The following is a 12,520-nucleotide window of genomic DNA, read 5'->3' on the forward strand; positions in this document are numbered from 1 at the left end:
CCTAACTCTCATGATGAACTCTCATCCAATGAGTGGTGGAAGCAGATGCAGAGATTCACAACCAAAACCCAGGTGGAGCTCCAGGAGTCCAACCATCCTGAGAGAGGAGGGATGATATGAGCAAGAGATATCGAGACAATGATTGGGAAAAGCGCAGGGACACATAGTCAAACTAGCGGAAAAACATGAACTGTGAACCAATAGCTGAGGAGCCCCCATGGAACTGGACCAGGCTCTCTTCCAAATTCTTAACTTCAGTTCTGCACATGAATTCACAGAACTAACAATCTGTGTGTGGAATCCTGATAGGATAGAACTTGGAAATAGGCATTTACCTTCTAATATTGTTTCTTCAGCCCCTGCTGATGCTTAATCTATAACCAGAGTTTAAGCAATAAAAACGAATTTTAAAAATCTGAAAAATCAGGATACCGCTGGAAAGTTTGTGTAAGAATGACTTTGACTTTATAGGTAAATGAATAAACCAAGAAAAGTGAAAAATGGCAGGGGGAATTACCATAAATACAATAGTTAGTAATTGCTTAAATGATGTTTCATGGCCTTATGCAAGCAAAGTTAAAATTACTGCATCAGTACAACAGTACAAGCCTCTTTACAGATACCTTCCTTGTCCCTCTGTTATCAGCAGACATTTTTGTTTATCTTAACTTCTTAAATGGCTGTCTGTCATAGCTCCAAGTATTGAAGTAGTAAGTTGAAAACACAAACTCAGAACATCCCCTTAATGGCAGATAGCCTATGAAGGCAAATTATCTTCATCTCTCAGCCTCTCACCCTGTGAGTGTGAATATTTATGCAAATTAACAAGCTTCAGATTTCTCAGACATTAAAGGAATAAAACACTTCTTTATAGGTATTATTTTGGCACAAGTCAGAGAAGTAATATATGTTGAGACAGTTGGCAGTCAATAATTTATCCACTCTATCATAGTGAACTTATGTTGAATTCTGAATAAACTTCATTACCTTGCTTTTCATAAATCAATATACTATGGGTATTAAGTGTTGGTGTTCTTTCTGAATAAAAATATAAATTCAGCATGCTATTTAATTCTACACACTAATTTATGTAGTTGATATCCTGTTGCTTACCACTGAGAAAGTTTTCCAGTTTATGGGAAGGACATGGTAGTGCATGACTTTATTACTAGAATTTTGGAGTCAGAAGTGAAGCACAATCCTAATTGGTCTTAACAATAAAATCCCAGAGTCAGAAGTCACGAGTGAAAGCTGAAAGATCAGAGAAGCAGAGCAGCAGCCACTAGAAACTTCTTATGTCTGACGTAATGGAGGGCCTAGATCCTGTCTCCACCTGCCTTACATTCCTGTCTCCACCTCCTTAGTGCTGGAATTAAAGGTATGTGCCACCACTGCCTGGCCTCTATGGTTAACTAGTGGCTAGCTCCGCCCTCTGATCTCCAGGCAAGCTTTATTTGTCAGGACACAAACAAAATATCATACAACACAGAAGCAGGTAGATCTCTGTGAGTTGGGACCAGCTTGGTATAGATAAGATGTTCCAGACATCAGGATTGCACAACCCAGTCTCAACAACTTATGCAACATTCCTACCTTTTCAATCATATCCCAGTATCTCTTGATAACACCTTGGGAATGTACATGTGTGTGGTATATATGCATTAATATGGTGTGAGTAGTCCACATACATTATTATGAGGATATACATACCTATGCTCAAACATGGAGTGGCCAGAAGATTTTGCAGTGTCCTCTGTTGACCTGTTTCAAATTGTCTTGAGATAATATCTATCAATAAACTGGAAGTTGGCTATTTCAGCTGGGCTGGCTACCAAGAGAGCTCTCAGGAGATGACTACCTTTGCTCCAATGTTAGGTTATAGGCATGCATGGCAAGGCCTATATTTTTACATAAATGCTGAGAATTCAAACTTTGGCCCTTGTGCCTCCCACATCAAGCGTTCTTATACACTGAGCCTTCTCTGCGCCCTGTATACAACACATTTAAGAGCATATTTTTGGACATCTTTGTATGTATCCATTCTAATATTCAGGGAAGACATTTATTTATTGAATTTTTTATTAAAAACGGATTCTTCTCTCATGCAATATATCCTGACTAGTTTCCCTATCCTCCACTGGTCCCAGCTCTTCCTCACCTCCCCTCTCCCCCAGATCCTCTCTTCCTCTGTTTCCTCTTCAAAAAAGAGCAAGCCTCCAAGAGATGACAGTCAAACAGGACAAAACAAGACTCAGTATGACAAAGGTAAAGCCCTCATATTGAGACTGGACAAGGCAATCCAAAGGAAGTAAAAGAGTCCCAAGAGCAGGCAAAAGAATCAGAGATATACCTGTTCCCACTTTGAGGACTCCCACAAAAATACCAAGCTAACAGCCATAACATATATGCTGAGAAGAAATTCCTATAACATGAATTTGTAGGGATGAATATATATATATATATATATATATATATATATATATATAGTAAAGATATTTAATAATGTTTTAAGGTACTAACACAGAAGAGCCCATTTATTCTCCCATGTGGAATTTTAAATTCTTTTTGTTGTTGTTTTAGCTATAGAATACATGATACCCTTGGGCATACACGTGTTAATGTGTTAATGTTTTTAATGAGATTGCATCACACTCAGTTTTTGCTGGTTATTGTTGTGTATGGAATATCTGTTGAATTTTGGTTGCATCCAGACATCTTCTTGACCTCTCTTGCAACCATGGTTATAAATACCCATCATCAGTTGTTCATTTCTGGCACTGTTCCAGGCTATCTCTGCATATCCTACAACTGCTATAAGAGCTTTAGATTAAGAGATTAAAGAACAAAAGAAGCTGAAAAGACTAAAGACAAATCCATCACAGGGAGGGACTCAAGAGCTAGCTCTGCAATCAAGAGGACCAGCATTTAGATCTTAACCACAACTCAGGCATGACTACAGCTGCCTGTAACCATAGCTCCTTAGAAATAAGAAGTTCTCTGGAGTTTGCTAGATTCCATCCTTGCAAAAACCAATGGAGCCCTGCGGTCGGGGGAGACTGTACATCAAAGAAATAGGAGGATTAGGATAGAGGGAGACATGTGTTACTTTCTGTGTGGGTGCATACACACACACCTACATACATTGAAATCCCCATATGCACATATGTGTACAGGCACACACATACACACTCAAATACACATGTACATAGACAATCACTCACATGCAAATGTCCAAGCACAAACACACTCCCAAATATGCATACACATGAGCACACACAGGCATACACACATACGTACACAAGCACACCAGCATGCATGCATGCACAGCCATAAAATAAATCTTTTAAAAAACCCACAGGAACTTGGAAAAAGGACCTTAAAATGAGTACAGTTTTGCACAGGAATGTAGTTGGAGAGGATTATTGCTACTGACAATTTAAGGTCTCAGTTTTAATAGCTACAGATAAAAGCCTGCTGTTTTGATTGGAGGGTGAGATTGCAATGAAGGTTCTTATATTTGTCTGGGGCTGTGAAACTCCTACAGGAACACTATGAAAAATGTGACAGTGAAAGAAAAAAATGCACGTATTCCCACTGGTAGGGTGTGGAGTGACAGAGACAAAGCTTTGACAGTTTCCTGTAGTAAGGGCTTTCTCAATATGAAAATTTAAGATTGGGTTAAAGAGCAGGAGTATGAAGCTAGAAGATGATAAAATTTGGGAGAATAACTCTCCTCAGTGTAAATCTGCATTGGCCTGTCAAAAGAGAACTGCATGTCAAGCTATCATTGAACTTTGTCTACTTTGCTTTCTACTGTTGGGACAAACACCAGGACTAAAAGCAATATGGGGGAGGAAAGGGTTTGTTACATCTTATAGTTTACATTCCATCAGGAAAGAAAATCACGGTAGGAACTTGTCTTGGGATTACCATTGCTGTGATGAAACATCAGGACTAAAGCAACTTGGGGAAGAAAGGGTTTATTTCACTCAAAGCTCTGAATAATAATTCACCATCAAAACCAGTCAAAGCAGGAGCTCAAGCAGGGCTGAAACCTGGAGGCAGGAGCTGATGCAGAGGCCAAGGAGGGGCGCTGCTTACTGGCTTGCTCCTCATGATTTACTCAGCCTCCTTTCTTATTGAACCCAGGACCGCCAGTCCCAGGGTGGTACCACTCACAGTAAGCTCCACCTTCCTATACTGATCATTAATCAAAAAAAAAAAAAAAAATGCCCACAGACTTGTCAACAGGCCAACATGATAGAGGCATTTTCTCCATTGAGTTTCTCTCTTCCCAAATGACTCCAGACTGTGTCAAGGTGACAACTCTACCAACCAGGATAGATTTCCAAATGTTTGTTTAGTTTAGAGTGTGGGGGATTTATCCTCTTCTCTTGGAAGCACAAATGTTGCTACAAGATGCTACAGGCAAACTCCCTAATTCCTTTCTTTATTCAAGGCTTCTCTACTATTTTGCATAACACCAGATTGGGGAATAACTTAAGAAAGTGAGATTTAATTCAGATCTTATTATAAGATAGGGTCTCATGTAGTTCACGATGGGCTCAAAGTATTTAATCCATGATGCTTTCGAATTCTGATACTCCACTCTTCAATGACAGGCCTATGCCACCATGCCTGGCGGAGACAGTTATTTCTGTAACAATAATAATCTGCCTTGTTCCATAAAGTTTAATCACTTTCAGATACAAGTACAAGTAATGAGAAATTATCAGAGGTGACAAAGTGTCATATATTTTTGCATGAGCTTTTGAAGTGGGAAAGTCAGGCCTGAGAATTTAAAACCATGATCTTATAATTTACCTTTCATTTACTCTAAGACACCCTGGAATCTTTATCAGGGAAATCAAAAGAAATATTGGTACTGAACCAGTCATATTCATGTTGTTCTTGACACAAAATTATCAAAATAATTCAAAATACATGGTAATTTTTACAAGTTAGAGTAAAACAAAAAATTCTAAAAGAGAAAACTTGCAGCTAATATAATCAATCAAGAAATACGATTTAAGAGAAAACAGTGCAAAGTAGAAACAATAATAATTGAAAGTGTGACTAGCAAATGTAAATAATCCTTTTAAATATGACATTCTTACAGTTTTAAAGACAAATTATTGCTTCACAATGCTGTTTTAAAGAAATAATTTTATTTGAATAAAAGCAATGCAGAGTGGTAGTGAGATCAGATTAATGAGATGGTATACCATGTACCAAGTGAACACCAACAGACAGCAGGCAGGGCCTTAGAGGAGCTGCTTGCCCTAAGAACATAGACCATGGCTTTTTCTTACAAAGGAACTGCTCCCTTTTACATCTCAGTTCTCATTATGCAAACGCTGGCAGTTCTGACAGTTTGCTCTGGGCAGAACTGGGTTTAAAGGGGGCATCTCTGTAGCAAGAGGCTGCGGTTAACTTTTTTTTGATTATGCTCAGCTGTGCTGTCCTTACAATGCCCTTCAGATTTGCTTGCACCTGCACATTCCTCCTGATGGAGCAGAAAGACCAATCATGGTCATTGGTGTTAATGATGCTTTCTTGTATAGGGTCATAGCACTGTCTACTATTACTGGTCAGTCAGGGGAGCATGGAGATCAGTCACAGAGGGGCAGTTGGTTAGGAATGTCTCTCATAGAAACATTTGAAAACTTGTTTTAAAGAGCCTAAGGGTAATGGATTATCTGTGGTGTGGCAGTAACATCTCAGTAATAGTGGAGGGCTTGTATTTGACAGTTGTAACTAATGTGCCCTGGTTGACAGCAGTTCCTACAGCTTTGTGTGGTTTTGTGTGAGGCAGGGAAGGAGGTTCTTATGGAAGGCTCTTGTATTCAAGGAAAGGTTACCCTGGGTCTATAACACATTGGGCCTGCCATTAATGACATCTCCTTTTCTCTCTTTCAGCATCCTGGTTAAGAAATAGCTTTGGGGCTTTAGTTAGGAAAATGAGAAAAGAGGCTTGAGTCCTCTTGTCCAGTTTTTGAGTTCTTGTCTGAGATCTTGGAAGGCCTGGTTGAAGAAATAGGATATAAGAATGGCAAGACCTTTGGGGTTCCTGGCTTTGTCTTGATCAATGTGGAGTAAAAGAAGATTGGGTTCTCCTTAGAAGTCTGGGTTATTTCCCTCTGTTTGTTGTAGTCAACGTTTTATTGATGCCCTTTTTATGTACATTCTATTAAACATATGAGAACATATTTATGGCTCCACTCACTGGACTTGTAGCTTGGCAAGTCCCCATAGAGTATGTTTGGGGAGTGCATCTTCCTCAGCAGGCCCTCCCCACAACCTCCACTGAACAGGAGCATGGGCCTTTTCAGTCCATGGCTGAGCCAAAGATCAAATATAGGTCTCCCCACATAGGTACAATAGGTAGCTAAAATATTATACAAATCTTGTCTGGTCAAGTCAAAAAAATGGTGAGAGCCCATTTTTTTTTATAAAGAATTTTAAGAGTTTTACTCAAAAAAATTTTCTTTGGCTTTTTTGAGACAGGGTTTCTCTGTGTAGCTTTGCATCTTTCATGTATCTTGCTCTGTAGCCCAGGCTGGCCTCAAACTCACAAAGATCTGCCTGGCTCTGCCTCCTGAGTGTTGGGATTAAAGGCATGTGCCACCACCACCCTGCAAATTTTTTCATACAATATATTTTGATTATAGTCTCCACCCTCCTACAGGACCTACAGGTCCTCCCAGATCATCTTCCTATCCACCCCAACTTTATGTTATCTATCTGTCTGCCTCTCTCTCTCTCTCTCTCTCTCTCTCTCTCTCTCTCTCTCTCTCGCTCTCTCGCTCTCTCGCTCTCTCGCTCTCTCGCTCTCTCGCTCTCTCTCTCTCTCCATAGAGAGGCTGTAAGTGAATATCAAGCTAGAGTGACATTTAGTCCTCATATGTTTCTGGCCTGGCAGTTTGTGCTGTGGCCAAGTCACATTATTAAGGAACATACATGCTTTTTATTTCAGTCAGGGTCAAACTCACTCCAGCTCTTCTCTTGTTTTTCTCATTTTTATTAGTTCTTTGAGAATTTTGTAAAATATATTTTGATCACATTCACCCTCTTTCCCTACCTTAAACCCAGATTCACCATAAACTTCCCTATCACCCAACTTTGTGTACTCTTTTTATTTTAAGCCACAAGGAGTTCATTTTGCACTGCCCATCTATTCTTGGCTGTGTAGCTACTTGCTGGAACATAATTGTCCAACCAGTAAACACACCCTTAAAGAAAACCGACCCTCCTTCTCCCAGAAATGTTAAATGGTGTTGACTGGGAATTCCCAGTTGTTTCAAAATCTCTCTAAAGTTCTCCAAGTATCTCAAGATAGAGAAAGCAAGTACCCAGAGGAGCTCCAGTCCCTTGCTCTTAGGGTGATAGTAAATGTGAGCCAGAACATGATTATCTCCTGGTGCTCGGGAAACTCTGTTGTCTTCAAGTCTACAATAGCTCACTGAGCATTTGAGGTTAGGATCGATGGAGAAAAAAAGATGAAACTCCCCAGGTCCCATATAGACCAGCAAAACAATATAGGTGAGTCAAAGTTAAAGGCAGTGAAAACAACTCATCCAAGTCATTTCAGAATAAGAAAAGGTAAATACAAGGGGGCAATGGGCAAGGTGGCAGTTCCTCAAGAAGGTCCATCATTTTTCATTTTCATCGTCTGTTTGTTACTCTGAAAATTGTTACCATCATGAACACATTTCTTACTCAAAATTGTTATGCTTTAGATGAACAATTAATTGGATTTTGAGATAACTGTACAAAATTTCACCACTATTATGCAATTTCCTTCTAATTTCCTGCTTAATTTCTGGTACGTAAGATGTAAGGAACTACTCTAGCAGACTCAAAGTATTTCAAATGTCTCAAATTTTATTGACCTTTTAAAATTTAAATAGCGTTCACTGAAATTGACAACTCAACTTTTTTCTTAGGAGAGTGCATATCATCAGAAGCAGATCACTGAAGATGTGTTAGGGAAACATTTTTTTTCTGTGACATAACTCCCATAATCAGATTTTGCCTCAACTTTAGTAAGACAGAATGATCCATCAGTTCCCAAACAGTCTATCTCCACTGTGTTTCAATACATCACAGAATATAACTTTATCTGGATAAAACATGCTTTAAATGTTTGTTTGTTTGTTTGTTTTTTATGGCTGACTATTTTCTCTTTTCCTTGCTGTGTTAACACATCAAAATCCAAAATTTAAATATTTCATTTTGAGAAGTTATTTAATTGAAACAATATTCATACAGTTTAATTAGTAAATATTCAAGCTCAAATTTTATTACAAAACCAGGTTTCTAGAATATAAAACACAAGAAAGATAAATCTATATGTACAGCATTTATCTCCTCCAAAATAAAGTACCAAAGTCTCAAGAAAGGAATTAGACCAATACCAAATCTTATGTATTGAAATACAAAATGCCAAACTTGATGAACCCTTAGGTGATAGAAAAATGTTCTATAATATTGTCATTTGTTTTTCGGAGCTTTGTTTAAAATACAAATGAAAGAATAAAGTGAGTAAAAAATCTTCTAATCAAGTATTAACAGATACCATGAATCAAAAAATTAGAAAACTTAAAAAATATTAAGATACTAATAAAATAAATCTTTATTATGAAAGTCTGTAAAACGTATGCACCAAAATAAAAACAGCTAGCTAATGCTAAATTTAATCCTCCAAATAACGTACAACACATGATTTAATTTTTTAATACATTACATAAATCTATACTATAAATATGAAGTTAAAACTATTAATACCAGCAACATTGTTCATAAAATGAAACTTAGCAGTAGTAAAATATACATATTCAAAGGATGGTGCAGTATAGTTCTTTTTGAAAACTAAATACGTTGGATTATTTTTAACAGGACTCCAGGCACAAAAACTAGAATATAATATGGTAACTGCAATGTTTGGGTTTTGATTCTTGTAATCCTTTCTGTGTCACCAGTCATGATAACAATGAATTCCTCTTGATTGACCTCTCCATCATCATCTTTATCAAGCTCTTCTATCACAGCCCCAATTTCCTCATCACCCTATTTCTACCAGACTCTCTGGAAGCACACCAGAAATCCTTTAAGCGTATTTTCCCTCAACCATCATCATTCAGTAGGTTAAATTCTTCCGCTAGCTCTTCATGCAGATCCTCTTCCAATATCAAGTCTGTCACAACTTCATCAAAACCTTCAAAGGCGGGCTTGGACCTGCCACAGTTGAGTATATCAGGCTCTGCTGACTCCCCACAGGAGACCTTGCCTTGGAGGAGGAGGTAATGGGGGTTTGGATGGGGGAAAGCCTGGGGGTGGGAGGAAGTAGTGGAGGGGATCTGTGCTTGGTATGTAAAATGAATAGAAAATTTCTTCATAAAAAAAAGAAAGGAAAAAAAAAAGAATGTACCCCACCACTTGCCTAGCATGCTTAAGATCCTAAATTTAATCCCCAATATTAGGGGGAAAAGGTTAATGTGGTAAATTTTATGTGCTGTGTTTTCTGCATTAAAAACGTTCTATAAAATGAAAAAAAAATCTTCGAAGGTGATTTTTGCTTGTGGATTCTCTGTTATAGTCTTTGAGAATCTTACATCAGCTATTTCTTAAACAGTAAGACCCAAGGCTCTCATTGCCACCTTTTGTTCATGGCTTCATTTTTGTCTGTATCAATAGCTCAAAACCTTCTTTCATCTCTTGTTTCTATTCTTCAGAGAGCTCTCTCTCTCTTTTTTTTCCTTTTTTACATTTGTTTTGTCTCCTGAAAGCTCACTTCTCAGAGCTAAACTCATTTTCTCTTCTGACGGAGATATTCCTCTTAAGAAGGATTTTCAGCAGATGACAACCTCAGCGTCAGAATATTTTCTCATTTGGCTTTCAGTTCCATGCACATGAGGTGTCTTCTGCTTGGGCAGGGTTTACCTCCGGACCAGACTGGGTTTGTGGAGTGACAGTTCTGTGGAAGGAGGAGGACATGGTTAAATTTTCTTGCTCATGCTCAATCATGCCGTTCCTACTGGAGCCTCTCAGGCATGCATGTTCCTTCACAATAATATGAAAATATTTAAATATTATACACATAGTCAAAGCCCAGGAGGTGGTGTTTATAGGAAATTACACATTTGTAAGAATGAAAAGTTATCCATTTCATATAAATTTTTAGGGATTATGAAGAATGAAAAAAATGCTACAAATAAGTGAATAAAAGATGAAGGACAATGAGATACAGGTACTACAAATAAAAATAGAAAATGAATGAATTTATTAAGGGTGAGACTTTTCCAAGATCACTGACATCTTTGAGAAATGATTTGTGAATGTATAACAGAACTGAAATAAAAATATAGATACACAACAGTAGACCTACAGGCTCCAAGTACAATTTGTTTCTTTCTTTCATGTATATTTAGGTGTGATATGTATGAACATGTGTATACATGTACACATATGTGGAGACAGACAAGCATATATACACATTGTAAGCCCTAGTTGACAAGATAGACAGACTCTTTCATCACTCTTCCATCTTCATCAATGAGGTAGGATCTCTCAATCAAAAATATAACCCACTGATTCAACTCGTCTTGCTAGATATCTTGCTCCTGAGATCCACTGAGTTTCCTTTCCAAGCCTGAAATTACAGGTGGCCCCTATGCCCACCCAGCATGTGCATAGGCGATTGGTGTCTGAATTCTGGTCCTAATGTTTGTGAGGCAAGTGTATTAGCTGCTTAGCCATCTCCACAGATTCTAAGCACAATTTTAATATCGATTAGAAAATGAAAAACAAACAAGAGTTATTGAGCATAAATCTACTGTATAGTGACAGAAATCTAGGAGCAAGAGAACTAGGATATCATCACAGGGGAAAAAACAGGAAATTTTAGGAATATGGCAATTCTGAGTCATAATTATCAAAATCCACTGCCCAGCATGCTCATTTTTCCTGTAAAAAGATGACACACTACACACACACACACACACACATCTGTATGTATATTACACACACACACACACACACACACACACACACACACACACACACACACGTGTGTGTGTTTCTAAATGTTCCAAAAATACTTCAGTTTGGTCACACAAAATTATTTGTTACTCATGACCCTTTACATAAGACTAGTAAATACTTCATGTTATATCTCTATGTAGTATGACTGTTTCTTCTTGGCTTTACATAACCATGGAAATCATGAAGTTGTGATGAACTATGGGAGACCTTGGCCCATTGTCATGGCAACAAAATGAACATAACAATAAAGTAGATAGCTAGGTCTACAGTAGTTTAATAAAAGAGGGCCATAAAATCTTCCCCTGAGAGTCAGGTCATCATTTGCTTCTGACCATAGGGATATAGTCCCTGTCTATAGTAGATAAGAGGTTAAAAATTGATTCCAATTAGGACTTTTCTTTGAACAGAGGCCAATGGGGGCACCTGTGCACTTGAGTTGAACCCCAATAAACTCACTGATTCTCAGCTGAACTTGAGAAACCTTGATTAGTCTGTTGGCTGGTTCCTTATTTTAGGGGAATAGATTGTTATTAACAGTTTCTGACACATCACATGATAAAATACAGTGTTTAAAGTCAAGAAAAAACTCCTTATCACAAGGCAAATAAAATTTTAATATGTGCTAATACACAAGAAAATAATAAATACATTCCTCTAATTTATAGAAAATTGAAAACACATTTGCAAATTTTTGTTGTCAATAGTTATATCTACATGTAGGAAAATTCTAGCAACATATATAATAAACAAATCAATTTCAAGAAGCTTGTAGAAGGTTAGAAGTAGTAAGGTGAGAGGCTCCATTGTGAGCCAGAAGTCGAGACTTGATTTTATTTACAAAAATCCATCCATTTTCTTTTCTTCTATTTTTTTTGAAGGATCAGAAAATAAGATTTTATTAGAGACAATAGGTAAATTTAGGTACAGACACATTATAGTGACTGATGAGTTTGGGATATTATATTAATCAACTATTAATGTTAATTACATTTTAAGTTATCAGTATTTTTGTTTTTCATACATTTCCTTTTTTTATTTTTCCTTTTATTGAAAATAGATTCTTTCTCATACACTATATCCTGATTAGAGTTTCCCCTCCCTCTACTCCTTCCAGTTCCTCCCTACCTCCCTTCCCTTCCTCTCCTAATATATTCCCTTTCTGTCTCTCATTAGAAAAATTAGCATCTATTTCATTTTGGAGTAGCCAAAAAGGTATTTTATTATCTATATTCTTTGAATACCATGAATTTAAAATTTAAAATATAAACAAGATTCTCTACATATAGCAATAACCTTGACTCACAATGTCTGAGGTTTTTGAAATTACATTTATTTTTGTATATAATATATGAATATTGTATATGAAGACATATAATCTCTCAAGATATTTATGTAAGTACATATACACATTTCAGTATATTTCTGTACTATAAAATGAATTTTCCTTTGATTTAAGAGTAATCCTTCATATATTAAT

At 37.2% G+C, this 12,520-nt stretch overlaps 1 pseudogene; it reads right to left on the reverse strand.

Moving 5' to 3' along the window:
• Window positions 1–8,871: 8,871 nt before the first annotated feature.
• On the reverse strand, window positions 8,872–9,812 carry LOC131906437 (centrin-3-like; annotated as a pseudogene).
• Window positions 9,813–12,520: the final 2,708 nt, after the last annotated feature.

The sequence above is a fragment of the Peromyscus eremicus genome, chromosome 3 (assembly GCF_949786415.1).
Source record: "Peromyscus eremicus chromosome 3, PerEre_H2_v1, whole genome shotgun sequence".
Taxonomy (NCBI): Eukaryota; Metazoa; Chordata; class Mammalia; order Rodentia; family Cricetidae; genus Peromyscus; species Peromyscus eremicus.